At 52.7% G+C, this 25,827-nt stretch overlaps 1 protein-coding gene across 3 annotated transcripts in view; it reads left to right on the top strand.

Annotated features, from left to right (window-relative positions):
* Positions 1–25,827, top strand: part of MED27 (mediator complex subunit 27) — a 172,518-nt gene that overhangs the window by 88,090 nt on the left and 58,601 nt on the right. The gene's annotated exons all lie outside the window — the stretch shown is intronic.

The raw sequence follows: 25,827 nt of genomic DNA on the forward strand, positions 1-25,827 counted from the left end.
CTGACCGCCCCCCAGTCCCTGTTGCTCGGGTCCGTGAGAACTGCCGAAGGACTGCCCCCTTGCCCTCGACTTGCTTTCGGTGGGTCCCTGTCCCTTGCAGTGCTGCACTCCCACAGACACCTGCACCCTCACGAGCTCGCACGTTTCTGTCTCCTCTCTGCGCTGTGCGCGCTCGGAGGGCAGGGGCCGCGTCTTGTCATCTCCTCTCTGACGGCAGCGCCGGGTGCAAAAAGTTGAGATACATTTGTTTTTTAAAAACGTTGGCTCCAGGATATTATGAAAACTTATGTGTTCAGCAAACCTTCTCCAAACCTCGTGTTTAAAGAATAAAAAAATAAATAACAGTAACTAAAACAAGTGTTACAAATGACTGCAAAGTAGTTAAGTTTCTTTTTATGGCCTTTTACATTGGCTTAAAGGTCAGCATGAAAATGGATGAGAGTTAAACTTGGAACCAAGCGTATCAGACAGAAAATCACTTAGGCTCCATTGAACGGTCCTCCCCACCCACATTTCTTACATCCGAATCACAGTTCTCCTTGGCACCTTTCGGGCTTGCTGGTCTTAAAAAATGTGGATGCCCTTCTTAACTGATGGGAAGTGAGACGACGCTGAGCAAACCGTCCCCGAGAAAGGGATACAGCTGCGGCACCTGAGAAGAGACCGTGAAGATGCTGCTCCGGGCACAGCCGAAGGGATGGGGAGGCACCCAGCACTGACACAAGCCTGAGAGGGGCATGGGGAGACTGCGATGACACATTGGCTCAGTGTCCCCTCCGTTAGCCCACTCTTCTCTGCTGTGTGGCACCTTTGGCCAGTGGGCAGGTGAGGCCCCAGCGAGTGACCTGGCCAGTGTGGGCCACACTCCCCAGTTCTCTTCCAGCTCCGTCACTGCCCGTTCTCTCTGGGCAGGGCAGGTCGCTGCTCCCTGGGCCTGAGTGCTGTCGCGGCTTTAAATGAGAGAAGTCAACTCGACAGTCTCCAAGGCCTCGTCTCATTGGGAAAACCCTGCCCATGAGGTTAGACCGTGCACACATCCCACAGGACCTGGGCCTTAAAAGCCCAGCTCAGCGCTGTGCAGGTGGTGAGAATGGAAGCCGGGACGCAGATTCAGTATGACACAGAGCCCCAGGTGACCCCCGTGCGTTCTCGTATCAGTTAGGGCTGGTACCTTCCTCTGTACGAATCAAAAAGCATCACTGATGTAGACAGGAGTGCCATTTAATTAGTAACACTTTATTAAGACAAGAAGCTCTGAGGCGGGCAGCTCTGAGGATGTGCCACATTTCGTCACTTGTAAGGCGTCACCGCCTCGAAGGTGCACCCTTACTGTACGTCCCACTGAGAAAGAGAAATCTCTGTGACATACCATTGTGACATACCATTCATTGTAAAACCCTCGTGATTTGATTTCCGAGATGATCAATGTGCATGGCAGTGGATCGTAGAATTGGGCAACATACAGGAGCACTGTCTTTCCAGGCTGCCGTGTGCAGCATGTCGGCCTCGCGTGCCGGCCAGCTCCGTTCACAGGGGCAAGGTGGCTGCAGCCTGTCCCGTCCCAACAGGGCAGACCCGAGGCATAGAGTGGTTCTGCCCCTTCTGGTGTCCCTCCGCCTCACTGGCCAAGGGGCACCGCGTCACACACAGGCCTGCCCATGTCCCTGCCAGGGCACCAGGACCTACCTCTCGGCTGGGGCCAGACTCCTCGGGACCCACCCTCGCAGGGTCAGCTCTGTCACAGCCAGGCTGGTTCCCAGGGAAGAGAGGGAGGGGATAGGTGACTGTGGAAGCAAGAGAGCGTGCTGATGGAGTTAAGAATTTTTCCAGGTAGAACTTGGTGACCGGAAGAAGGTTTGTGACTAGGTCAGTTCTCACCCTGCCCTGAGCATCGGAATGTTTGAGCTTCTATTGCTATATTAAGTTGTTTGTGAATTCTTCAGTATAATTATTTCTGTATGTTGCAACATGGAAAGGTACATACTGGGTTATTGAAAAAAATACTGGTTTTTGTTTTTAAGCCATGAAGTTTATTTCTGCATGCTTGCTGATTATGACATAATATTCTTGAAATTCCTTTAAAGGTAGATATTCAATTAATACTGTTTGAACATTTTTCTTCCTTCCTGCATACATTTAGGCTTCATTTTATTGTTTTCTTTTTTAAAGAATCCCTTGGGTTTTTAAAGATTTTATTTATTTATTTTTAGAGAGAAGGGAAGAGAGGGAGAAAGAGAGGGAGAGAAACATAGATATGCAAGAGAAACACTGATTGGTTACCTCTTGACACCCCCAACTGGGGACAGGCCCACAACCCAGGCATGTGCCCTGACTAGGAATCAAACTGGCGACCTTTCAGTTCACAGGCTGGTACTCATTCCACTGAGCCATGCCAGCCAGGGCCTTTTTATCATTTTCAAGTGCTTCACAACAAAGGAAATAGGTGTTCTTAATGTTCTTGTTCTTGATTTGAAATAATGTAGCCACTTACTCTTTTCCTGATAGAGTTCTGAAAGAATTGAGACATTGTAGCCCACTTGCCACTTGAGAGGTAGGCTCTTTAGTCCAGCCTCCCAGCCTTGGCCTGCATGTCCACAGTGCTTCTCTGGAGGTGGCCCATTTCCTCCGTCTTCCCCTGAAAAGCCAACCCACCTTCGTTTAGTTACGCATTTCCTGCCTCTCCTGTTTGTACACAGGCGCCGATTTGTCTTTGGTGTTCTGGACTGATGCAGCGTACTCTGTGGTTGCTCAGACCGTAGCTTTTGTGGCTAAGCCATTCTCTCGTGGATGTCCCCAGGGGTCTTCTTGGCCTTGTGCCCCCACTGGAGCATTACCCCTGCTCGAGGCTCTCTTCATTCAGCCTGGGGACTGGAGAGTTCAGGGGAGAAGAAGGACAGCTGGACTGAAAGGTTTAACACGCGCTCATTCATTCAGTGGTCATTTGGTGGACAGTTACTGAGCCCTGTGTCTGCAGGGCCTGGTGCTGGCGCTGGTGAGGACTCAGAGGTGACCTGGCACGGTGCCTCCTACCTCAGTGCCCACAGGAGCAAGAGGATCTGGTTTGGAGGAGTTCGGTGCTGGAGCTGACATTTTTTCTTTGCTGCCTTGGGGATATTTCTGTGCTTTGTCCCTCAACTGCATGGGCATCTCCCCTGACTGTTTACAGTACAACATCTCTGAAAAGCAGCGTTTGATGTAGGACTGACTGAGCAAAAGCTGCCTGCTCTAGCTGTTATTTTTTGATAAATCTAAAGACACTATTTTGTACTGAGGATTCGGTCCAACTGGAAATTGGAATGTGCAATTTGACCTCACTTCCCAAACAGGGAAAGACCTACATCATTTCAGTGTTCATTCCTCCAAAACATCTGAAATAAATGCTCCTTGGGCCAAAGCTCTCACATTGGAAACCTTTAGGTTTGTGATGGAACCAGTCCGGTGAGAAGGTGTTTGTAGTAGGAGTGAGGGTTGGGGGCGACAGCAGGTGCCAGCTGGGATGTTTGCAGGGTGAGAAGAGGGTAGAGTTAGCCTGGCAGCAGCTCTGCTGTCTGCTGCCTGCACGGTCTTGTGTAGAATGTGGCTGAGCCCAGGCCCACGCAGATCAGGTTTCTCGCGGCGACCGCATCTGACAGAGCTTCTGACGTTTCCCTCCAGAGATGTAAGCTCCTTTGCCTAGAGCACCTTTTAGAGATTAACCATAGAGAGCCGTGAAGCTCCTTTTCATCGCCAAGGGAAAGGTTTAGATCTGATGGAGAATCACCACCAGACCAAATTTTCACTCTGCTCCAGTCCGTTAGCAACGTCTTTTAAATTACAATTACATTGCCAACCCCACCCTTGTCTCTATCCCCACCTCATGGCCCAGGTCCCTGGTCGCACACCAGGAGTCCTGCACACCCCCTCACAGCTGTCCCCGCCTCCTCCTTACCCTGTGCACAGCAGCCAGAGCAGCCTTCTCACTACATGGAGCTAATTTGTCCCCAGTGATTAAGCCGGCCAGGGACTGCCCATCCCATTCAGAGTAAATTCCAGACTCCTCCTCCTAGTCCACCAAGGTAACCCTGCCCCTGCCTGGTCCCACAGCTCCAGCTCCACCCACTGCCCCCCCCCCCCCCACTTTTTATCACAGTGGCTCAAATGGATGTAAAAGAGAACAGGAGAATGACCTCAGGCGGGTCAGACAACCCCCTGACTCTCATATCACCAAGGATGGGCCATGTTTTCTTTATGCTTTTTTTTTTTTGCTTTTGTTTGTTGTTGTTGCTGCTGTAACATTTTCAAAAGTGAATCTCTTCATCTTACTCCTGAATGCTTATTTCTACGAAACGAGGACGTTCACGTTTACAATAACGAGGTCATTATCACACTTCAAATTAACAGTGATTCCGTGGCATCACCTAGTACTCAGGCCATGCTCATGCGTCCCCAGTTGCCTTGAAAGTGTCCTTGCAGGGTTGGCTTTTTCACGGGACACAGGCCCCGCGGCGCACAGTGGGTCTCGGTGCTCTTCGCTCGCCTCCTCCGCTCTGTCCCTCTCCCCCCTCCCCGCTCTCCCCGAGGTGCCTCTTGGCTCTGCCGTTTCTTTTAGACAGGTTTTCGTTTCTAAACTTCCTTCTCACATTCTACTGCCTTTTGTCGGTTCTCACGCCATCCGCTCGTGCGTCTGTCCCTCTCACTCGCGAGAACTGGCGTTTCTGATTCATGCTGGGTTTTCAGACCATCAGTTGGCTGTTTCCTGGATTTCTTTTAGCTCAGTGGGAAAACTCGGTTACCGTCTTTGTCTGCTGGTGGACTTTCTCGTGGTGGACTGTTGGTCTGTTCTGTTTCACCTTCTTGTCTCCCGTGGTCCTGACCACTGGGACCCCTTTCTGTTGTGTCCCTGTGTGTGGGATGGACGACCTGCTCTGGGGAGGGAGCATGGTGGCTCACGAAGGGCCCAGGCACTGTCTGCCTCTCAGGGCTCCGTGCCGCCTGGGCCTGCGGTGCTGGGCACCCGGCCTCCGGCCCTCCTACCCTCTGCACTGACTGCTGCTCCCGGCACTCATCCTCGGGGTGGGGGGCTGTCTGTCTTAGCACCGTGAATGCTGGGCGGCACCAGCTGACCCTCCTGCAGCCCCCAGGGCCCCTCCTGGGTGTCCAATCATCTGCACCCAGGCCCTGAGAGGACTCCCACCATTTGCGAGCCGCACCCAGACCCTCTCTGCAGGACTCCCGCCCAGGCATGCCCCCTCCCCCATTTGGACGCAGGTATTTCCCGGTGACTTGGAGGTTTTGCTGGCCTGCCCACCTGTATTCTGTGGTTTGTGAGGAGTTTTTTGCATCAAGTTTTATTGAAAATATCCTCTATCCCTCACTATTTTAGTTGCTTTGTCTAGTTTCCAGGGGGAGATTTAGAAAGATTCCAAAAATCATGCTGGCTCTATCAAATTAAACACTGCCCTGGCCTTCTGGACCACGCTCAAGGCCGCTGCCCCCATGTGCTGCCACGTCAGTACTTGGACCTCAGTGTGCAGCATTCTCGCCCCCGTTTGTCAGGGCTGGAGTCCTGGCTTCCGAGCCCCTGCTGGGCCGACCCGGCCTTGGGAACAGCAGTCCCTGCCCTCCCAACCCCCCTGGCATTGTGGAACTTTTCCCAACGGCTCCAACCCTTTTTACTGTGATTACATTACTCTGAAAACTGAGTAAAAGAAAAGTTTTCTACGTTTTGAGGGCACTTAAACTAATAAAGTATGAGAAGGAAATTCTATTTAAGATATTAAAATATTAATGAAATATACACTGGATTAAATATCGTCAAAATTTTAAAATCTAGGCTTACCCTGCCCCAGCAAAGATGACGAATGCCTCACGCTCTCGGTCTCCTGTCTCCCCCACCACGCCCCGTGTGCGCGCACACAGTGGCTGAAGACAGGAGAGCAGTAACTGGCACCTACAGCAGCCTAGATTTTAGACTCACCAATAGCACGTGTCCACTGGGGAGCCCCATAATGCAGTGGGAAGGAAGATGAACTTGGAGCCAGAAGCAAAGCAAGACTGTGGCCCCATCTCTGCCCTTAGTAATCGCACGGCCTTGACCACCTAAGGCCGTTAGGTTTTCTTCCATCAGTTAAAATAAGGGGGCTGGATTCCTTTCAGCTCTGCGGACTAGGATTCCTGTAAACATAAATACTAGGGGTACCCAAGGAAACCCAGAATTACCTTCTGGAGGGCAGGCCCCTTGTAGTATAGGCTTCCCCCCACTAGGCGAGTGTTTTAGGAGCCCATCTGTATCAGTGCACCAGCTGGCGTTGTTGTGAGAGGCTGCGTTTGGCTTCCGTGAATATTTTTTTTGAAGACTTTCAAGGTGCTTCCCCATTTCATGATGGGTGATTTACCAGCTCACCTGCCCACACTGCACTAAGTGTTAAGCAGTTTTTGACTGAAAACGGCATGACCTCTGTGCCCCACCCTCTCTCTTCACCTGATCTCGCCCTGGGCGACTTCTTTTTGTTTCCCCGATGAAAAAAGTCCTCAAAGGGAAATATTTTGCTGATGCAGAAGAGGTGAAACAAAAAATGGCAGAAGCACTAAAAGATACCAAAATCGACAAGTTCAAAAACTGTTTTGAGCAGTGGGGAAAAAGTCTCAATAGGTGCATTGCATCCATTGGAGAGTACTTTGAAGGTGACTGAAGTTTAAACACGCAAGACTAAATAGACAATGCTTTTATAAATAAATTCTGTTTTTTGGAGGGTCCCTCCTATCTATTACGTTAAGACCAGTTCTGACTCCTGAGTACCAGAGTCACAAGACAGTGTTTCTGCCCGGAGTCTCTGCCGTGGCCATGACCTGACAATGGAAGCAGAAGGGAACGCTTAGAAAACCGTGCACTGAAGTTTTAATTTTACGGTTCTCCGTTTGCAGGCCGCCACAGAGCTTCTGTGTGGACTCAGTGGTGGTGCCACGGGGCGCACACGGTAAGAGAGACTTCTTGGTGAAGTTCAGTTCGGAAAATAGTACCGTGCCGTTCTGAGGTTTTTGAATTAACACCCACAGATTGGACTGGCCCGGGGCTGGTATTGTAAATAAGCTCCTGGCGCACTGTTTATTCAGTGCAAATGTCCTTGCGCTCGCAGCTCCACCGGTGCGAGCGGTGCCCCGACTGACAATTAATGACAGCGGCTCCCTGCACCGAGCACGCGCCGGGTGCCAGGCCCCGCGTCACGTGCGTCCTGCGCACTGTCGGCCGGCCCTGCTGCGGATGAGGGAAATGTCGCTGTCGCCCCTGAGCTTCACAGATGAAGACACTGAGTGGCGAGAGGCTGAAAGTGCCCCACGGCTCCTGACGGTGATGAGGTCAGCACACTGGTGAGCACTCGGGCAGTGCGCTCAGTAGGTGCCGCACTCTGGCCTGCGTGCTCTGTGTGTAGTAGGCCTTGAATCTCGACAGAGTCCCTGTGCGGTGGGTGCTGTGACGTTTCTTCCGCAAATGAGGAAGTTGAGGCACGGAGATGTACGAGGTGACTTGGCCAAGGCCCCACTGCTGGTTAGCGTCAGGACTTGGCCGTCGGCGCCCACTCTCGTCTCTGTGTCGTGTCGTCCAGCAGCAGATGGTGCGACAGAAAGGCTCCACCATCCTTGCGTTCAGCCGTGCCACGAGAGGTGCCACGAGAAGAGCGAAAGGGGCCCTACGTGAAGAGACCGTAGACGTGTTCCTGCCGGTAGGGACAACGTTGAGTCGCTAGCCTTACTGTGCCCGCGTGAAGTCCAGCAGAAGTAAAGCTGCCTGTGGCCTGGTCACTGAGGCCTGGAGCTGGGGACCGTTGGCAGGAACGCTCTCTCGGTCTCAGCTGTGTGGCCCAGACTGCAGGGTGTGTCTCTCCCAGTACCCGCAGTAACCAGGACGCACTAGTGGCTCTGGTGGTCACCGGCTGTCCTGCTGAGGGTGGCTTACTCTGCACTGCTGCGTGACTGACAGGCATTCATCTAAAAAGCGAATCCCCAGTTTGGGGGGGGTGTTTGGGGGGGGTGTGCGTGCACACACACGTGTGTGTGGAGGGGGTTAGTTGTAACTTCAGTGACACTGTCGTATGAGAAGTGTGAGGTAACACCGACCAATGAGAGTGGCTGGGCTTTTTTGTCGAAATGCAGTCCTACTTGTGTGTGTGTATTTGAACTGTTTTCTTGATTTTGGATTTGAATTTAAGATAAAGTGGAGCACACTGATACTCTTGGGCACAAAACAAGGTAGCTCAACACACAGGCTCCTGGGAGACGGAGCCGGTGTGGCGTCTCGGCTCTGCCACGGGGCCACCAGCGAGCCGGCCGCACCGACCCAGCCAGGAACCTCACTGGGCCGACAAGGGCCTGCCAGCAGATCCAGCATGGCTGCCTCGCCTTGCATGTGGTGAGCTGATTGCTCAGAAAGTCTGTAGCAGTTTTTCAACTTGAAAAGAACAGATTTGAAAGAAATAAATTGATCCACTAACCTGTTACAGGAAGGTTCCCACTGTGCTTAGTACCCCCAGTCATCTGAGGTGAGGCTGGCTAAGCCACACTGGAAGAGGTTTTCAGGGTGATGGGCGGGCCCTGTGACCACTCGCCAGCCCACTTTGTGTGCGGGAGGCGGGCACTGACTGCCCCTGGCCGGGGCTGGAGCGCCTTTCTCTGCGGTGTGCCCCACACTGTGCAGCCATTGATCAGGGAAAACGACCAGTTAGCAGTGTTTCCTGGGCTGTGGGCATTATGAATAATGTGCTCTTCAGTTAAAAACAGCACTTTAAGCAGTTGTTTAAACCTAGCCATTTGGGAATGAGGGAGAGAGCTTCATGAATATTTTATTTCCAAAGAAAAGATGAAGGGATCTGAACTTTTTCCCCTTCCCAAACCTTTTGTACTTCAGTGAAAATACCTGCAAGTGATCTCAATCCAGATAAACAAAACTCATCATGCACACTCAATGTACGCTAGTGTACTTTCGCTTTCGGAAAACCTTCGTGGAGAAAGGTGTACTCCTGTAAATGCAGTGAGCTTAAAATAAGACCGGGGTATGGGGTTGCTGCAAGGGTTTGGGGGTTTAGACAGCACTGACGCATGACGCCGCGGGGAAGCTGGAGGTGCGGTCCCTGTGTCCTTGACTCGGAAAGCCCCATGGGCCCGTTGGGGCGGGCCACTGTGCTCCCTTGTGCCTAAGCACTAGGCTTTTGGCTCTTCCAAACCGACCACTCTCTCCCTTGGATCTCACATCCTTGCTCCAGGCTTTGCCTGAGAGAGTCTGGGGCGGGCAGGTACAGCACCACAGCGCCCATGTCCCTGCCCCTCCCCCTTCTTCCTTCTCCTCTCCTGCCCTGAAGCCCCCCAGGTCTGTGTTTGGGGGCCTGTGGGCTGTGTGACCAGAGGGGAAGCCCCCGTGGAGGACTTCCCATTGACCCGCTTGGCCCCGAAGGAAGTCAGGGCAGGGATGAGCTTTTAAGCACTTAACACCTTATTTAATCCTAACGCCCATCTGAGCTGCGTGCAACTGTCAACCTTGGCATTCTAGGTGTGGGAACGAGGCTTGGAGCCCAGTTTCCTTGCCCAGGTGCCCAGAGCCTGCATTCACGTCCCTTTTGCCGCCAATGCCGCCTTCTCTGTCACCACACAGCCAGCACCCAGGAAGGCCACACCCGCTCCCTCACTGTCCCTTTTTGATCCCAAAAACAAATGGAACCATGTAGTGTGAGAGCAGGCCCAGCCGACTGCTGCTGTCCATGTGTCAGACTGTCAGAGGCCCTCTGGCAAGGCCCATCTTCCCCGGGTCACCAGGGCAAGGAGCCTGCGCCCATCCACCAGGGACGAAAGGAGGGGACTAGAAATGCAGAGTGCAGGGCTTAAGTGGGTGCGCAGAACATTCATAAAGTAAACTGTTTTCTTGTTAGGAGTAAATATGTCTTTGTTTCAAGAAGGAACTCATAAAGATGGATAAAATTCAGTTTAGGCGACCAAAGAGATAGGCGTGAGGTGTGTGGACATTCCCCGGAAGCAGTGGGCAGAGGGCAGGTGGTGGGGATGCACCCGCACCTGCGCTGGTGACCTTGGGGACACGCTGGCCGTGGTGTAGGAACCTCAGCTGCGCCAGCATCTTTTTCTGCATGCTGCTTCTGGGGCTTGAGAAAGCTCCATGTTTAAGGTAGTGGGCCTCCCGTTTTGAGCCAGTCATACTTGAAAAATACCCCTAGAAATTATCTAAACTTAATTTCTGGCCATTTTGTTTCGGAAACACTAACCTCAGGGGGCCTTTGTTCTCTACACTAAAACTTAATCTATTTGGAAAAATTCCATTTACTCTCTGTAGAAATTGACTGGACGTGGCTCCTGTGAATGATACGGGTGCTATTGTCCCTGAGCACTGTAAAAATGAACTTTCAAACAGTTGGGCAGGACCCAAACTGAAAGTGATGTACGGCTTGGAAATGGTTTAGTGGAACATTATGCTTCAATATTTCGCAGGTCAGTGCAGCACAGGTTTTGGAGATACATGTTCAGGTTTTTAAAGTTTTATTTTTAGGTGGAAACTTTCTCACACACCAAAATAGATGAATCAAGTGTGTTTGAATCAATGCTGAAATGTCGCCCACGTCTGCGGGATGAAAATGGAACCGCCTCACTGTGCACTTCGTCCAGCCCTCCCTCAGCGCCGAGGGGCTTCAGAGGAGGGGGCTTCACTGGCTGTTCCCTTACCCAGCTGTGTTTCAGAGGACACCAAAGCACGTATTAATTGAGCGTGGCAGCACCAGCCTGGATTGATTTCAGGACACCCGCACATACATCTAAACACAAACTCATTATTTCTCCGGAGTCTGTGCTGGAAAACAGATCAAGAAGATTTCTCAAAACCATGTGGCGTAATTCCAATTACATTTAAGCTGTGACCAGAATTTATTGTTGGAAAAGGGAGAGTGGCTAAGGATATTGTCAAAACTACAATAGAAATACACAATGAAAACTTTCTTACATGTGGCTATAAAAGGCTCTTAAAATATGTCTTTTGGAAGAGTTTGTTTATGTTTTTTTTATGTGTATGTTTTCATTATGTAGCCACATTTTAAAGGTCTATATCTAGGAGCAGGACAGATTCAGAGGTCTGAGTTTTAATCCCAGTTTTTCCTACAGCCGGCTCGAAGGCTTTCAGCAAGTCAGCCAGCCTCTGGGTGCCCCGGTTTCACTCTCCAGAGAGTGAAGAACGTGGACTAGGCAGCCTCTGCCTTCTTTGTAAGGCATATAAAGCCTTAGCATTATATGCCTCCTTTGGGGGCTATCACTCTAATCCCTAAACCTGTCAACTCTCGGGATGTATCTGCAAAGGTGAATTGACCCCCGCTGCCCCTTCCTCCGCGTGGGGGAAACAGCGGCAGAAGCGACACTGTGCATGCTGTCATCGTTCAGAGCCCGGCGGCCTTGTAGCCTGGGAGCATCAGGGCCCAGTGGACGTGCGCAGGCTCTGCCATTCGAGGTGTTGGAGGGGTGGTAGGAAGCGCTTCCCAACTCGAGACCCCTTAGTGAGTTAGGGGAGGCCCAAGTGCCCTCCCATACCCTGCTGCCCTCCTTAGGCCTTAGAACCGGGAGGCAAGTGGTCAGTCATTCACAGTGGAAACCTGGAAAAAGTCCTGTTTGCCAGAGCCATCAGCAGGCCCTTGGAACCGTCATTAAAATGCACAAAAGTTCAGTCATGCTAATCAAGCTTAAATGCTTTCCATGTTTGACAACAAACAATGCCACCATTCCTAACTCAACAAAATAAAAAACCTCTGAATTAAGGCTGAAAGTGGCCGAAGCCTTCCCAGCAGCGCTGGAATGTTCTTCAGTTGTGCTGGGCTTGCCAGAGCCCCTCCCAGGCAGCCTGCCTCCAAGGTGAGCTGCCACTGCGCTGGTTTCCTGCCCTCTGCTGCGTATTCTCACTGCACGGGGCGCGTTTGAGCATCCAGGGTTCTGCCCAGGGGGCACATCCCTCACTTCCACTCCAGGGTTCAAAGCATTGAAAAGCGGGAGTTAGCCTCCTTCCTTTCCTTTTTGCTTAGCACTGAACAGACCCCTCTAGGGGCACATCCCTCAGTCCTCCTGAACTGCAACAGGAATAACCTCACTGCGAGGGGCAGGTGTCGGGCTTGACCCCAGAATACTCCGTAGGCGGCCTCTCCGGGCGGTCTCTTGACGCTGCCAGCCGTCCTTCCACTTGTAAAGTGTCGCCTAATGTTTACCCTCAGTGTTCCTTGCTGGAATCCGTTCTTACTATTCTCATCGACCGCGCATAATTGATCTGTCTTCCCTCAGCAGCTTCCCTGGGCGTGTATGAGGAGTGCTGTGTCACCTCACCTCCGTTAAAGACGGGCGCACTCCCCCGCATTGTTAAGTGCACACCCTGCAGTCTGTCATCCCTTTGTTACCAGTCACCGTGCGGCACCTGTCCCACCTGGACGCAGTTCCGAGCAGTTGACTTGCACCTCGCCGTGTTGCTGATGTGCTCCCGGGGTGCTTCTCCGCAGTCCTCCGTGGACACCGTGGCATCCAAGCAGAGAAGCGGGGCTTGTTCCCTCGTGGTGCGCGTGGCCCTGACTCCCAAGCAGTTCGCTCTGCCGCTTGCACACACCCCTTCACAGGCCAGAGCTGGAGCCCCAGCCGCCGGGGGCGGGTGCCCGTGCTGGTGTCTGGAGCATCAAACCCAGGGATGGGCGCAGCAAAGCTGAGTTACAGCTGCACCTGTTCACTGGAGCAGATCTTCGGTTCACAGGAGCAGGGGTCTGAAATCTAGGACTTTAAGGGCCTGAGAGTTTATACTCCTGAGTCCTATCTCTAAAGCCATTAACATTTCAGTGACCAAGTGTTCTAATCTGTTTCACTCTGAGATCCTCAAGTGAAAACATTAGTTGTGCGCCCTCTAATTGCACACGCCCTAATTGCACACACCCTCTAAGCCTCCTGCTCAGCCACCGTGGGGCAGCTGCTCAGCCACAGTGAGTCCTCATTTGTGAGCTCCAGTGGGCAAGTCTTTCCTGTCAGTCTCCTGGGTTACAAATTTGCCGTTTCCTGGGGTTCTTCTTAAGACGCTCCTCTTTAGTTCTAAGATTTCATTGCAGTAGTCGTTTCTAGTTACAAGTTTCTTCAGAGGTTTCTAGTAGTGACCCCCCCCCCCACCCCCGCCCAGTGACAAAGGCAGTGTGTTTTATGCCAGTACTTGGAGTAGTTCTGCTATTAAGATACCGATGGATTTTACTAAAATCCATCAAGTACAATAGATTCCAGTTATTTACAAAGGTTAAAGAATGGGTGCTCTGGCTGATTGGACCTGCAGAGTAATGACCACATGGACCACTGGGAGACGGACCGTCCTCAGAGCTGCACCATCGCCCCCTTGTGCATCCGGTGAGCTCCTAGGAGACGTCTGTGTGCTGCGCTGCCGACCAGAGAGGAAGGGCCCTCCGAGGTCACCGGGTGCAAAGAAGGGGAAGCCAAAGTCAGCTGGAACGCTGCCATGGGCCCGAGTGAAGAAACTCGCTTCGTGCAGGAGCCTTCGGTATGGGGCTCCCCCCCTGCCAAGCCCCACGGTCACAGCCCCTCCCCCCTGCTTCACGGTGAGCTCCACACTGGTCTTCCAGGCTCTGACGGAACCACCTGGAGAGGGAAGCTAACCTGCTCCCGTCGCCCAGCGTCCAGAGGGAGCTTGTCTCTCACCTTGTCTCCCCCAGGACGTTGAAGCCACTACTCCTACTCTCACCCCATTACTATCAGAGATTAATGCAGGGAATTCAACACATTGTAAACATTTTTTAAAATCGATTTTTGAGGTATAATCTACATAAAACGGACCCATTTTATGCTGAGTCATATTCCATTATATGTATACAGCACCATGTGGGTTGACTTTGAACATTCTTCCAACTTTGCAGTCTAGAATGTACTTGGTCGTGTTGTCATTTTAATGTGTTGCTGGATTCTATTTCCAGTGTTTTCTGAAGGGATCTCGTGTCTTTGTTTACTAGGAGTGCATCATCTGTGATGCCTCTGGTCTCGGCATCCGGGTAACACTGGCCCCTTGGAGGAACTGAGAACTGCCCCTCCTCCTGTTCTCTGTAAGAGCATCTGTAAGGGGTTATCACTGCTTTCCTAAGTTTATTATATAGTTAACAATGAGTCTACTTGGGACTGGAGGTTTCTTTATAGGAAGGTTTTTCATAACACATTCAGTGTTTAAAAAGTAGAGGCTTTGATTTTTATTTCTTCTTCTATCAGGAATCTAACTGATGTCTCTCAGGGATGGCCCCCTTCATCCAGGTGGTCGGATTTCTCGGCACAGTCGTTCAGTATGTTCTCTTACGGGCCTTTTAACGTCTCTGGCACCTCAGCGATGTCTCCCCGCTCATTCCGGATGTTGTTAAATTGTGTCTTTTTTTCTTCCCTCAATCAGTCTAGCTGGAGATGTCTCAGTTTTATTTGTTTTCTTTCAAATTATCTGCTCTTGATTTCAGTTTTTATCTGGGTTTTTTTTCATTCCTTTACAAACATTGTTTCCCTCTTCTTTGGGTTTAATTTGCTTTTCTAACTTAAATTGGAAGCATAGATCTTTGGTCTTTTAGTCATTTTTCCATTTTTATGTAAGCTTTTTAAACTATAAATTTCCCTCCAACATGGCGTTAGCTGCATCCTACAAATTTTGATATATTTTTATCATTCATTTCAGGATATTTTCTTACTTCCCTTGTGAGTTCCTGTTTGTCTCATGAGTTATTTAGAATAACTAAATAAAACACCTGGGGGGCTTGGAGGGTAAATTACTGATTTTTTGCTTGTTCTATTACTTACTGAGAGAAGGTTCTTAATGACTGTTCTTAGGAATAACACTTAGGATTATTAAGTCATCCTTCCAAGATGTTTTCATTTTTAAAATCATTTTTATGACTTTCTTCCTTATCAATCATGTTTTTTTCCCCCAGAAGTGCTCTTCTTTCCCCCGCAGAGGAAAGTTTCCTCGGGACTTGCGGTGGGTGTGAGGCAGGGGCGTGAGCCAGCTGGGCGGGGGCACAGGGGTGGGCAGTGGTGCTGGTGCACAGGTAAGCGTCACCTCTGTCAGCTGTCCCCCCCCCCCAATCACGGCGGAGAGCACGTGTGCGGGGATTCGGAGGACTGCCGCAGACGCAGTGCTCAGGGGCGGTGGTCACTGCGCTTCCTGATCTGGTGAGGCCCCTGCACACCCGCAGAGGGCGCCCTTTGCGAGCTCAGGGCGCTGCAGACGCCATCTGCCCGCCTGTCTCTAGGAGAATGCTAGATTTGGCTCCACTGGGAGAAGTATGTTCTGGCACCATATTTAACACTTGAAAGTGGCAAAAGGATTTGGGGGCCAGCGGCCACGCCCGCTGCTGGCTGTGCGGGAGCCATTTCGTTTTCTATCACGAACTGGACGCCCCCGCCCCCGCCGCAGCCGAGGTGCTCAGATCGCTCCTTCCCAGACACGTTCCGCGGAGTCAGCGCCCAGCGTGATTGATCACCCGCAGCCCTGCGTCCCGGCCCAGGTTTGCTGACCTCAACAGCCGGCCCGCCCCGCGTGCTTCTCCATTTCTGCTCGCCTCCCTAGCGCCGGCTGTATGCACAAAAACCTGTAATTTTCTTAAAGGTAGGAATGTGAAGATTTATTTAGAATGGACCCGCCCCCCCCCCCAGTTTACAAAGACAAGCAAAACCTTTTTCAGACCCAGCTGTTTTATTGCCTGCCTCACTTTAAGGGCGTTTCTAATCAGTCATTTCCAGCCACCCATAGGATTTTTGCTGTAACCTTTGATCAGCGTTCTATTATTTGAATAGTAATTTTCTTCAAATAAACTCATTTTTAAAACTTAGCCTCATCTAAGAAATGATGTCTATGATGAGCTCATGGGTTTTATTTGCTAGTCATATTTTTCTGTGTACATGTATATTTAAATTAAAAATGTCCGTCCGTGTACCACCTAACCACCTCCCGTACTTGTCACACTTTGGGAATTGTTAGTTGGGGGCAGATGAATTTGACAGTGAACTCAAAGAGGGAAAAGCAGACTAGCCCTGGCATTGGTATGAGAAGGAATCCTTGTGCCCACTGCGTGGGGTGCTGGACCCTTTAGGAGAAAGGGGAGCAGAGGAGGCGGCGGGCGCGACCCTTTCTCAGTGAGGCAGAGCTTTCCATCAGGATCCCGCTGTTCTGCTGGAGCACCACGGCTGCCTAAACTAGCCGCATCCGCAGCTAAACCTCCCGGAAGGATTTGTTACATGAACGATGTTGAACTAAGTCAGCAGAGCATGAATAAAGTTTTATTTTGTTACCAATTCAAAATATTCATATCACTGTTGCCCGCAGTTAATTTAAACATTTGTCAGTTTTCCGTATTTCTTGTTCTAGCCAGGGACCACTGTTTCCAGGGTGCAGGCAGGCCAGCCGCAGGGAGTGGTGCTGTCCCGCGCCTGTCCTTCCCCTGAGGGACAAGAGGAGGATGTGCTTCCTGGAACCCAGAGAGGGGGGGAGCCGCTGGAGAGGGGCCGTGATGGGGCCGTGATGAGGAATGTAGCCGTGTGACGGGGGCTTTGCTGGCAGGATAGGTACACTGCTTTCGCTCCTAACACCTTGCCTTCTCCTGTCACTGCCTCCTCAGCCACACCCCGCCACAGACCAGAGGGCGAAGGACCCCTGGATGAGGTCTACGTGGTCAGCCTGTCAGGGCGGGGGCCACTAGAGGAGGCATCGGTCTGGAGGGAGTGTGTCTTTTTGGTCACACCCCCAGCCAGTGCTCTTCATGTGCGGTGGTAGGGACGGGGTGTCGGGCCAACTGTGTGGGAAACAGGAAACGCTGCCCGCCTGCCGCAGGTTACAACGCCAAAGTCAGTCACCAGGGTCGACCTGAGGCCATGTCCCCGCCACAGTGCTGCTCACGCCTCTGCTGGGTGGGGGATGAACCACACCTGCATCTCCGCGGGAGTCCCGGGTGCCTGTGGATGCTGCGTTGTCACAGACACCCTCCACGAACCGAGACTTTACGTTTCTCCTGCCCTGGAATCTCTGGCCTGTGCCCACCACTGGCTGCAAGCCATCTGGAGGCCGGAAGGTAGAAAGGCCTGTTGACGTCGCCTCTGTGTGTGTGAGCCTGCCGGTGCGCAGTGCAGCGTGAGGGGGGTGGAAAGGTGGGTGCGTGGGGATGGAGGCAAGGCCCAGCATGGACCCGCCTCTGGAAGCCAGACCGCGCTACTCCAGCCCACTCCCCGCCGAGTCCTGTGTCAGTGTCCGAGGCAGTCTGCCCCTCTTCTGTCTGCCTTCTTTTGAAAGTAATGAAGAAGACTCTCCTTACGAACTGAAACGTCATAATGCGTTAAAACGAGCAGGGAACCGGAGAGAATGTTAACATTCCCTGCCTGTACTGCCTGTGCTTCAAGCAGTTTTCAGTCTGTGCTTGACTTACTGAGCCTTTGTATTCCTCTGGACCCAGTCGGAGGTTGCTCGCCCTTCTTTCCCAGGAAACGGCAGAATTTGTGCACATAAAAGCAGCAGCCACGTTAGTCATTGTGCTGGGGCTTCGTGTGCCGCAGCCTCCCGTTCCTCACCGTGACCGTGCAGAAAAGATGGTGTTTTATCTGTGTTGGACGGATGAGGGAACCGGGGCCTGGAGAGATTGACTTGTCCATGAAGAGGGCAGAGTGAGGCTGAGACCTTCTGGCCCTGGGGCTCCTGAGCCCCAGCCTCAGGCTCTGCTCAGCAGTGGACACTTCTGCGGAATCCATGTGCGAGCTCAGTTATCAGATGTCCATTGGGAGCCCACTGTGTGCCGGACGGAGTGCCAGGGGCTGGTGGCCGGGAACAGCGTGGACTGTGCCTTCCCTGCACAGCTTTCAGTCTAGGGGGACAGGTCAGCAAGAACAGTCAGCCATCCAGATGGGCGGGCTCGGTTGTGAGGCGGGCTCCGAAGGAGCGTTTTCCGTTTGGGGGCCTCGGAGGAGACTTTCCTGTGAAGGCTGGAGTCAGCAGGGAGCTGGAGGGGAGCAGACAGGAGTGAAAAGCTGGGCAGCGGGCCCTGCAGACGACCATCGGCCGGAAGCCCTGACCCCCTCCCAGAGCCGCCCACTGGGGATGTTTGTCTGTCACTCCATTTGCTGTTATCTCAGCTGGTCCACGTTAATGCTGTCAGAAAGGGATGGGGACAGCCTCGTGTGTCCATGAACTCTGCTGGATGACATCTTCTGGTTGAGAATTTTCTAGTTTTCGTAAAAGGAACAGGTACCAAACAAGGTTCTGTTCGCTGTGCTCTTCATCAGCCCTGACCTGGTCCGGTTCAGCATGGGCTTGCTGCGCCTGGGTTGTGTGCAGTCACCGCAGGGACTGAGACGGGGCCTCAGGCTGGCTGCTCCCCGGACTCAGAGTCACTGTCATGCAGACACGTTTGCCCCGGGGGGAGTGTGGTGGTGTCCTGAACCGCGTGGGCGTTGCTGGCTACTGCACACCTTTGCCTCGTGTGTGCGGGCGCTGTGAGCGGCATTCTCTTTGTTCATGCGGTCTTCCCTGTGTGTTCTCAGGCGCATTCACAGTCCTGGGAGCAGGATTCTTGTCCTACCTGTGTGCAGCAAACTGCCCCTGGAACCGGTCACGACATGAAAGCCTTACCTCGCCGTGCCAGACCTGCGCCGCCCCGTCTGCGCTCAGTGACCAGTCTGAGTGTGACGTAGGGCGGGGCAGCCGTGGGGCTGGGGAAGCAGGGGAGCCTTTCCGCATGCCCCTTCTGCCCTGGTCAGCTCCCTGGTGGAAAGTCAGAAGCCTGGGGTACTCTGTCACCGTGTGAAGTAGTCACGCATTCATCACCGCCCATCTGAGCACCAAGTGTCACTTCACCAGATCTGACGGAGACAGCCGACGTAGTAACTGTTGCTGATTGCAGCTGCTGGGAAGCTCGATGTGTGTGCGCTTTTCTTGTTTGCTTGTTTTCTCCCTAACATGCCAGGGCTTGCAAAGGAAGTAGATGTTGAATGAAAATATAAGTCTTTCCCAAGGTTAATACATTGCTTCAATGTTTGGGGGAAAACTGGGACCCACGGATATTGAATACAGTTTTAGTACAAGAAGAACAGACATTTAGAAAAACATCTGCCTTTTAGTTACTACCATAAAATAAAATGCAAAGTAAGTGTTTACTATTTTGCTCCTTCCTATTACCTGCCAGCTTTGTGTGTGAACTGAGAGTCACAAAATCAAAAACCCAACAGGAGAATGGAAGGCAGTTTAACTTAGTTGTCTTGTTTTTCTGGAAATGAGCTGGTGGCCTTGAAGGAGAATGGAGTGCAGCAAATGAGGTGGAAGCCCCTGCGCGTCAGCCCCCTGCCTCAGCACTGTGCCCCTGGGCCCGCTTGGGCACTGAGTGGCACTTGCCAAATGATGGGAAGAGAGAAGGTCGTAGCTGGGTCCATTTTAGTGCACTGCTGGCACATTATCCAGTTGTCTGCCAAGAAGTCCGGGGAGAGAGAAAAGCGAAGTAGATGCACTGTCTCTGCGGAACCTCTGCAGAGCCAGAGCCCTGGGGCGGGGGCCTGCCACTCCGCGTGCTGCGACCGCGGGCAGCTCGCTCAGCCCCTCTTCCTCTGCCACGTGTAAGCTAGGAGTGTTGCACTTGCCCCTCCTACTCCCCAGAGCAGGTGAGAGAGCAGTGAGACCCAGGGCTCCCGGGGTCCTGTGCACGGGGACATAGTGCCTGTGTCCTGCTCAGCCTGGCCCTCCTGCAGCAGGAGGCCTGGGCGAGGCCTGCTGCTCCAGCCACCCCGCCCCGCTCCCAGAAAGCCCGCCGTGGGCAGCGGCCTCTGCTGCTTTCTGTCCTTAGATTTAATATCATTCCCTGGACACAGGGAACGTTTGTGGGGACTGTAGGCACTCAGTAAGGGACAGCTTTTTGGCCCAACGCTGTGCCTCTGTCAACCGTGTGCCGAGAAGAACTCTGTTTTTATGGTGGCGGTGATCACGTGTGCTGGTTCATACGTGCCCAGGAGCTTCCGGGGTGCTCAACACCCAGCGAAAGGCAGTCTTGGAGTACTGCACGTCGGGCGGGTCTCTGCGCGCATTTTCACTTTAAGAAACGTGGGGCGGCTTTCGTTGGCTCGCGCAGGTGCTGCTCCTCAGTTTGTTCAGGCGGCCTATGGGTGCAGGTCCAAAGGCACAGCCCCCTGGGGGAGGATGGGAGTCTCCCCACTGCGTCTGTGGCCCGGCCGTCTCACTGCGTGGTGGCGGCGGGTCTTCCTGAGCTGGACAGCCTGTGTGCTCGGGCGCTGACCCCCCCCCCCCCCCCCCCGTGAAGAGGCCTCCGCGTTTCTGAGGGCCTTCCCTGGGAAGAGAGCAGCACAGGAGGCGGCTGTGTGTGGGGGGAGGGGCGGGTGGGGAGGGGGAGGGAGTGCAGCGAGAGAGGGCCAGCAGTCCAGGCACACGCTCTCGCCTCTGGCAGCGGGGAGCGGTGAGTCTCGTTTCTGCTGCGCCATGGAGGAGAATAGGGCATCTTCTAGATCTGAGTTCGGCCGAAGGGAGAGCCGTGAGCACGTCTGACCTGAGTTTCTGGTCTGTTTCGCCAGTGTGCTGAGAGTGCTGGTCGAGGGTTCAGGCAGTCGCACCCCCACAAAGTCATTAAACCAGCCCCCTCGGTGTCCCCCACGGGCAGAGTCCCCTCAGGCCATCCCCTGGACAGGTGAGGAGGAGGATCCCCTCTCACTTTCAGGCTATGCAGAGGACATCCGCTGGCACTACCCTTGCCCCAGAAGTGGCTGATGAACCCACGCGTTCCTGACGCTCAGGTTGGACATGGGTGGGGACCGTGAACAGGGCGTGTCCTGCACGCTGTGTGGGAGAGAGAGATGCACCTAAGTATGGCCAGAGCCGCCAGGCATCTTGCTCACAGGGAGCGCTGGCCAGAGGCCAGATTTGTTGGTGGGGTTTTTTTGGTTGGGAGGGGGTTGTTTTTTTTTTGAGGAAGGGTCAGACTCTAGAGAACTGAGCCATCTGTCCAGCAAATTATTTTAAGGCTTTAATAACAGATAGTTTACAATTGTTCTAATGTGTAAAGTAGAAAATTAATGTTTTGTGAAACCAGCATCTTTAGAAATTTCTTCCACATTCTGTTTTGTTATCATTCTGGCATTGTGATTCCAATTTGGTAGCACGCATCTTTGTCCTAATGCTTTTGCGGGATTAATTAGTTCGTTGGAAGCAGCATTTTAGAACTGGCATGTCAACAGCGCGGCACACTTCCTCAGAAGGCTCTGGCTTCTGAGAGGCACTGAGCTCCTAGCAGAACAGACGCGGGGGCTGTGGCCCAGCCCTGAGCTTCGAGACTGAAGATGCTCCGCCACTTCCTTTGCGGTTTGTTGTGTGCAGCCCTCCAGGTGCTGCCATCGGTGACTTCTGATGGCTGATGCCGTGGGGTCTCCCCACACCTCAGATCTGCTGGAGTCTGCTGAAGAGAACTTTGCATTTGAGTTGTTTCCTGGCTGCCTCACCTGGGTCCACACAGCTGACTTTTAACGTCCTGTCTACTCGGCGCAGCAGCCAGAGAAGGCACCAGGCCCCACGGCACAGTGCTAGGATCCAGCATTGAGGGAGGCAGTCATGAGATCCCGTGGAGAGTCCCATTGGGAAGAAAGACATTAAACAAATAATCACTGGAAAAACTGCTTAATTACAACCAGGGCAGGAGACGCAGAAGAGAATTTAGAAGCGCTGTGAGCGGGGAGACGAGATGCACTGACTGATGGGGGCCGGGGGAGGCCCCCTGAGCAGCTGGCGTTTCAGCTGAGCAGGACCGGCCGGGACACCGGGTGGAAGCTGCTGTGACTAGAATCAGTCCAGGTAGAGAGCACAGAATGCGCACGGTGTGTGAGGCGGTGTGAGCCTCCTGAGGGCTGTCCCGGGAAGGAGGAGGCCCGGCCAGGCGGGAACAGAGGCAGCTGCTGACTGCAGGGCCTGTTTGGCCCTCTGAGGACTCGAGGCTTGAGCTCACTCTGAGCTGGGCCCTATACAGCGACGCAGAAAGCCAGGAGCATCTGTAAAGCAGGGGTGCATGTGGCTGTGAGGGCCACGTGCCCTCTGAGGTTATGGAAGCAGGTCCTTGACCTTGGAGGGGAGATGAGCCCCATAGTCTTTTACATGTTTGCGGAAAGGCTTTGGGTTTTGGGAGAAATACTGAGTGTCGTTCCCCGAGACCAATGTGGGTAATTGGGTGGCGGGACTGAAACACCCCAGCAGGCCAGCAGCACCAGGTGCCTTGGGGAGGTGTCACAGGGGTGTTCCCCCTCGTGGAAGTCCTGGATGGAGGGGGGCATCAGAGAAGGGGCCTCTGAGGTCCCAGTGCTCTTTAATTCTCTGACGAAGGACATTTAAAGGAGCAGGCTAAGCTAGTTGAAGAAAATCAGAAGAGAACAAGGTTTAAGGGCTTCAGAAATTAATGTTGGAATCTGAGAATGGCCTGCCTGTTTCTGATGCAGCAGAGGTGGCGAGGTAACTGGTTCTGGAGCTGAGTCCAGGGAAGCCTGTAGAAGCTTTGTGAAGAGTCTGTTGGATGTCCTGGGAGAGAACGGGTCGGAAACCACTGAGAATCTTCCTGGAACTGCGGAGCAGGGAGGGAGGTGGGGTTCTTTAATTGCTTGAAAGTGAATTTTCTGCCTGAAAACACCCAAGTGATGAGTCACACCTTGCTGTGGACCTGTGATTTCTAGGGTTTTGTGTTCCTAGCCTCGTTCTTGGGCCGTCAAGCCAGCAGCATCAGAGAACCCAGCAGCTCTCCATTCGACAGGCTTCTGTAATGTAAATAGGAACAGCAATCTCTCCAAGTTATTACCCTGTTAACAGGTTGACAGATATGTGCAAATTGTGACTCACTGCTCAATTTGGCACTAAATTAATCTTTCCATGTTGCATCTGCTCGAGTGTAAACGAGTCACCACTGCTGCGTTACTGCTTGTTTGCCTGGTTTCCGAAGGTAAAAATTAATTCGATCCTGCCACAGAGCGGATGGAGCATACGGCGGCGTGGGGGAGGAGAGCGGCCTCCCTACCTGTCCCTGGCCCCGCACTCCGCGCCCTGCGCCTCAGCGGGCGCCGGCCTGGGAGGCAGCATTTGGGGAGCTCCGCCTTGAGGGGCACCTGGGACGGACGAGCCACCTCCCGTGCCAGCCCCTCGGCAGAAGGAAAGTGTCCTCTGTCTCCAGCTCTGCGTTTCTGTCAAGTCGCAAGTAGGGGTTTGCGTTTGAAAGCTGGGTCTACTTGAGAATGAAATGTTTTGATTTTTGCTTCTAGGATTTAGCTGTTGTTCCCTCAGTTAAAGCACAGCTCACTTTCTCTCTTTCTCTTTTTGGCAGACACATAATGTCACCTGTAAAAAAGGAAATTTGCATCTCCTTTATGTTAGGCATGTGACTGAAAAACAGTCTCCTTGAAATTTAGTTTTGCTTAATAAAATCTTTGGATTGAGTTTACCGAGCTTGTTCTGTGATCCTGGGTTGGGAAGAAAAAATACCACCCCAGACCTCTCCACTTTCCTATGCTGACAGCAGATATTTTTCCTAGGAACTCTCTTCTCCTGCCACTGTCTTCCTTTACAAGTAAAGAACTCATAAAAAAATTTAAAGAGAAATCTAAAATGGCAAGGGACACGTGTTGTCTGCCCGTATAGAACGCTGGCCCTTTCTAAAGGCACCCTAGAAATCTACACACCGAGCTTGGTTTCTTGGTTTCTTGGAATCATCGCTTAACCTACTTGTTCCCTATTTCCTAGTCTAGTAAAGAGATAAGTCTTCCAGCAAGTATTTTGAACCCGTCAAGGTGAAGGGCATAGGGAGAGCAAGTGATGAAGTTACCTTTGTATGGAAGTTCTGGGTGCGCATTTGCATTCTGCTGTCCAGAGCTGGGATGGCTATTGATTGTGGATTGGTTCAGAAGCGTTGCCTACGCCTGCCATTAGCATACACTTAGCAGTGACCTCCATTCACTCAGGACAGCGGATTCTGCTTCCTGCTGAGTCTGAAGTAACTGAAGTTAGTCTACGCACTGCATTTGGAAAAGAAGTGTGGGAGCGTTTCCGGGGACCTGGTGTCTGCCGTGCATCTTCCACCACAACGAGAAACGGCAGGCAGTGATGAAAAGGAGTCCCTGTCCTCCTGTCTCCGTCTTCACCTTTCGTAGCACTTAGGCCCTAGTGCCAAGTTGTGCATCATGCTGCCGTGAACCTGGAAGGCCACTGGGGCGGGAGGCGTGGTTTCCTGGTCACGGTCTCTTAGCCCCTTTCAGACTCATGCGAATGGGGCTCTTGAGAAATACCTCTCGCTCTTTCTGAGCTGGTTCGCCTTCTAATGCCTTATCCTCATCTTACGGTTCTTCCAGGGTAGGGAGGGGGCGGGCAACAGCTGTCGGGACTGCGTCCACAGAAGTCCCTCGTGCTCTTGAAGAGCGCCCGTCTCCCCAGCCCTCTCCCCCAGCAGCAAATAGCCTTCAGCGCACCTCCGCCTCTGCCTCCTCTCCGGTGTCTCTGCTCGCCTCCTGACTGCTAACTCCTGGTCTACCACTGGCCTTCTGTCTTTTTCTCTTCCTCCTTCAGCTCAAAGCTCAGAACTGTGCATGACCTCTCTAAGGAACACCCGGGAAGTTAATCAGTAGGATTACTCTCTGACTTCCCTAGCTGATAGGTTGTGTTCACTTTTTCAACGAATGGCGTTACGCTGCCTGCTGTCTCTCAGGAGCCCCAGGTTTTAGACTGAAATCTTTTCATGTTGTGAGCGGAGAGCTAATGTCCCTCTTCCCCCAAGAGAGCAGAGCTTTTCTGTGTCCCTTATCTAATGGACACGTAATTTAATTTGTCATATCCAGCAGCTACAAAATCCAATGCAGAATCCTTAATGGATAGTTTTGCATCCTAGCTATTGTGTTATGCATCCCCTCTGTGGCCAGTGGATTAGATGGTGGCACAGAGGCCGGTATGATTTCACTCCCAAAGCATCTGAGCCAGACCCAGCTCTGTCGATGCTGTGGCTTGGCCCCTTTCCACAGGGTGCCTCCCCTGCAGGGGAGGATCCATCCTGCAGAAGAGGCCCACGATGTACCAGGAGCAGAGTGTTGGAGTTCTTCCTATGAGCCAGATCTGTGCCAAGTGCTTCCGGTTGGCTGTCTCAGTGATGATTAGGCCTTAAGAGATGCAGGTTCCCTCTGGGACAGAGGGGCAGAGGGCTCCCTTTTGGAGGAAGGTCCCCAAGGAAACTGGAACTGGCAAGTCACCCATTGTGTGTGACTGTGCTGAGAGAGGTGTGGGGTCAGGCGGAGGGTGGAGCGGTGCCGAGACAGTGGGTCAAGTGAGAGGCAAGGCAGAACGGAAGGCCACGCCCCCAGCAAACCAGCTCGCTCGTGAGCCACCACGCGGCTCAGATACCAGAGCATGCAGGCTGTGAACACCTGCGTAAGCGCAAATCGTGATACAACTTGAATTGGTTAGCGTGCCGCCAGGAAACCAGGGATGACTTCAGGTGTGGAGGACAGGAGGAGTTCAGTCCCAGAAACTGGTTGTTCTGGTGACTGAGATGAGAAACCAGACAGAAGGTGGTGAGACGGCCAGAGCTGAGCCCCAGGAAGCAGCTGCCACCCTGATGCTGAAGGCCAGAGGGAGGAGCCTCCATCGCCACACTGAGCCCAGGAGCCAGCACGGCGACCGAGCCGAATTCTGATCTCCTGTAGGAGACAGTCACCGGGCCATGCCTAAGATGAAAAGGCAAGAACTGATACCGAAAACACATTAGGTAGAATACCAAAGAAATCGCTAAAAAGTAGTTGGCTCTGGAAGGCAAGAGGAGG

The sequence above is a fragment of the Desmodus rotundus genome, chromosome 1 (assembly GCF_022682495.2).
Source record: "Desmodus rotundus isolate HL8 chromosome 1, HLdesRot8A.1, whole genome shotgun sequence".
NCBI lineage: Eukaryota > Metazoa > Chordata > Mammalia > Chiroptera > Phyllostomidae > Desmodus > Desmodus rotundus.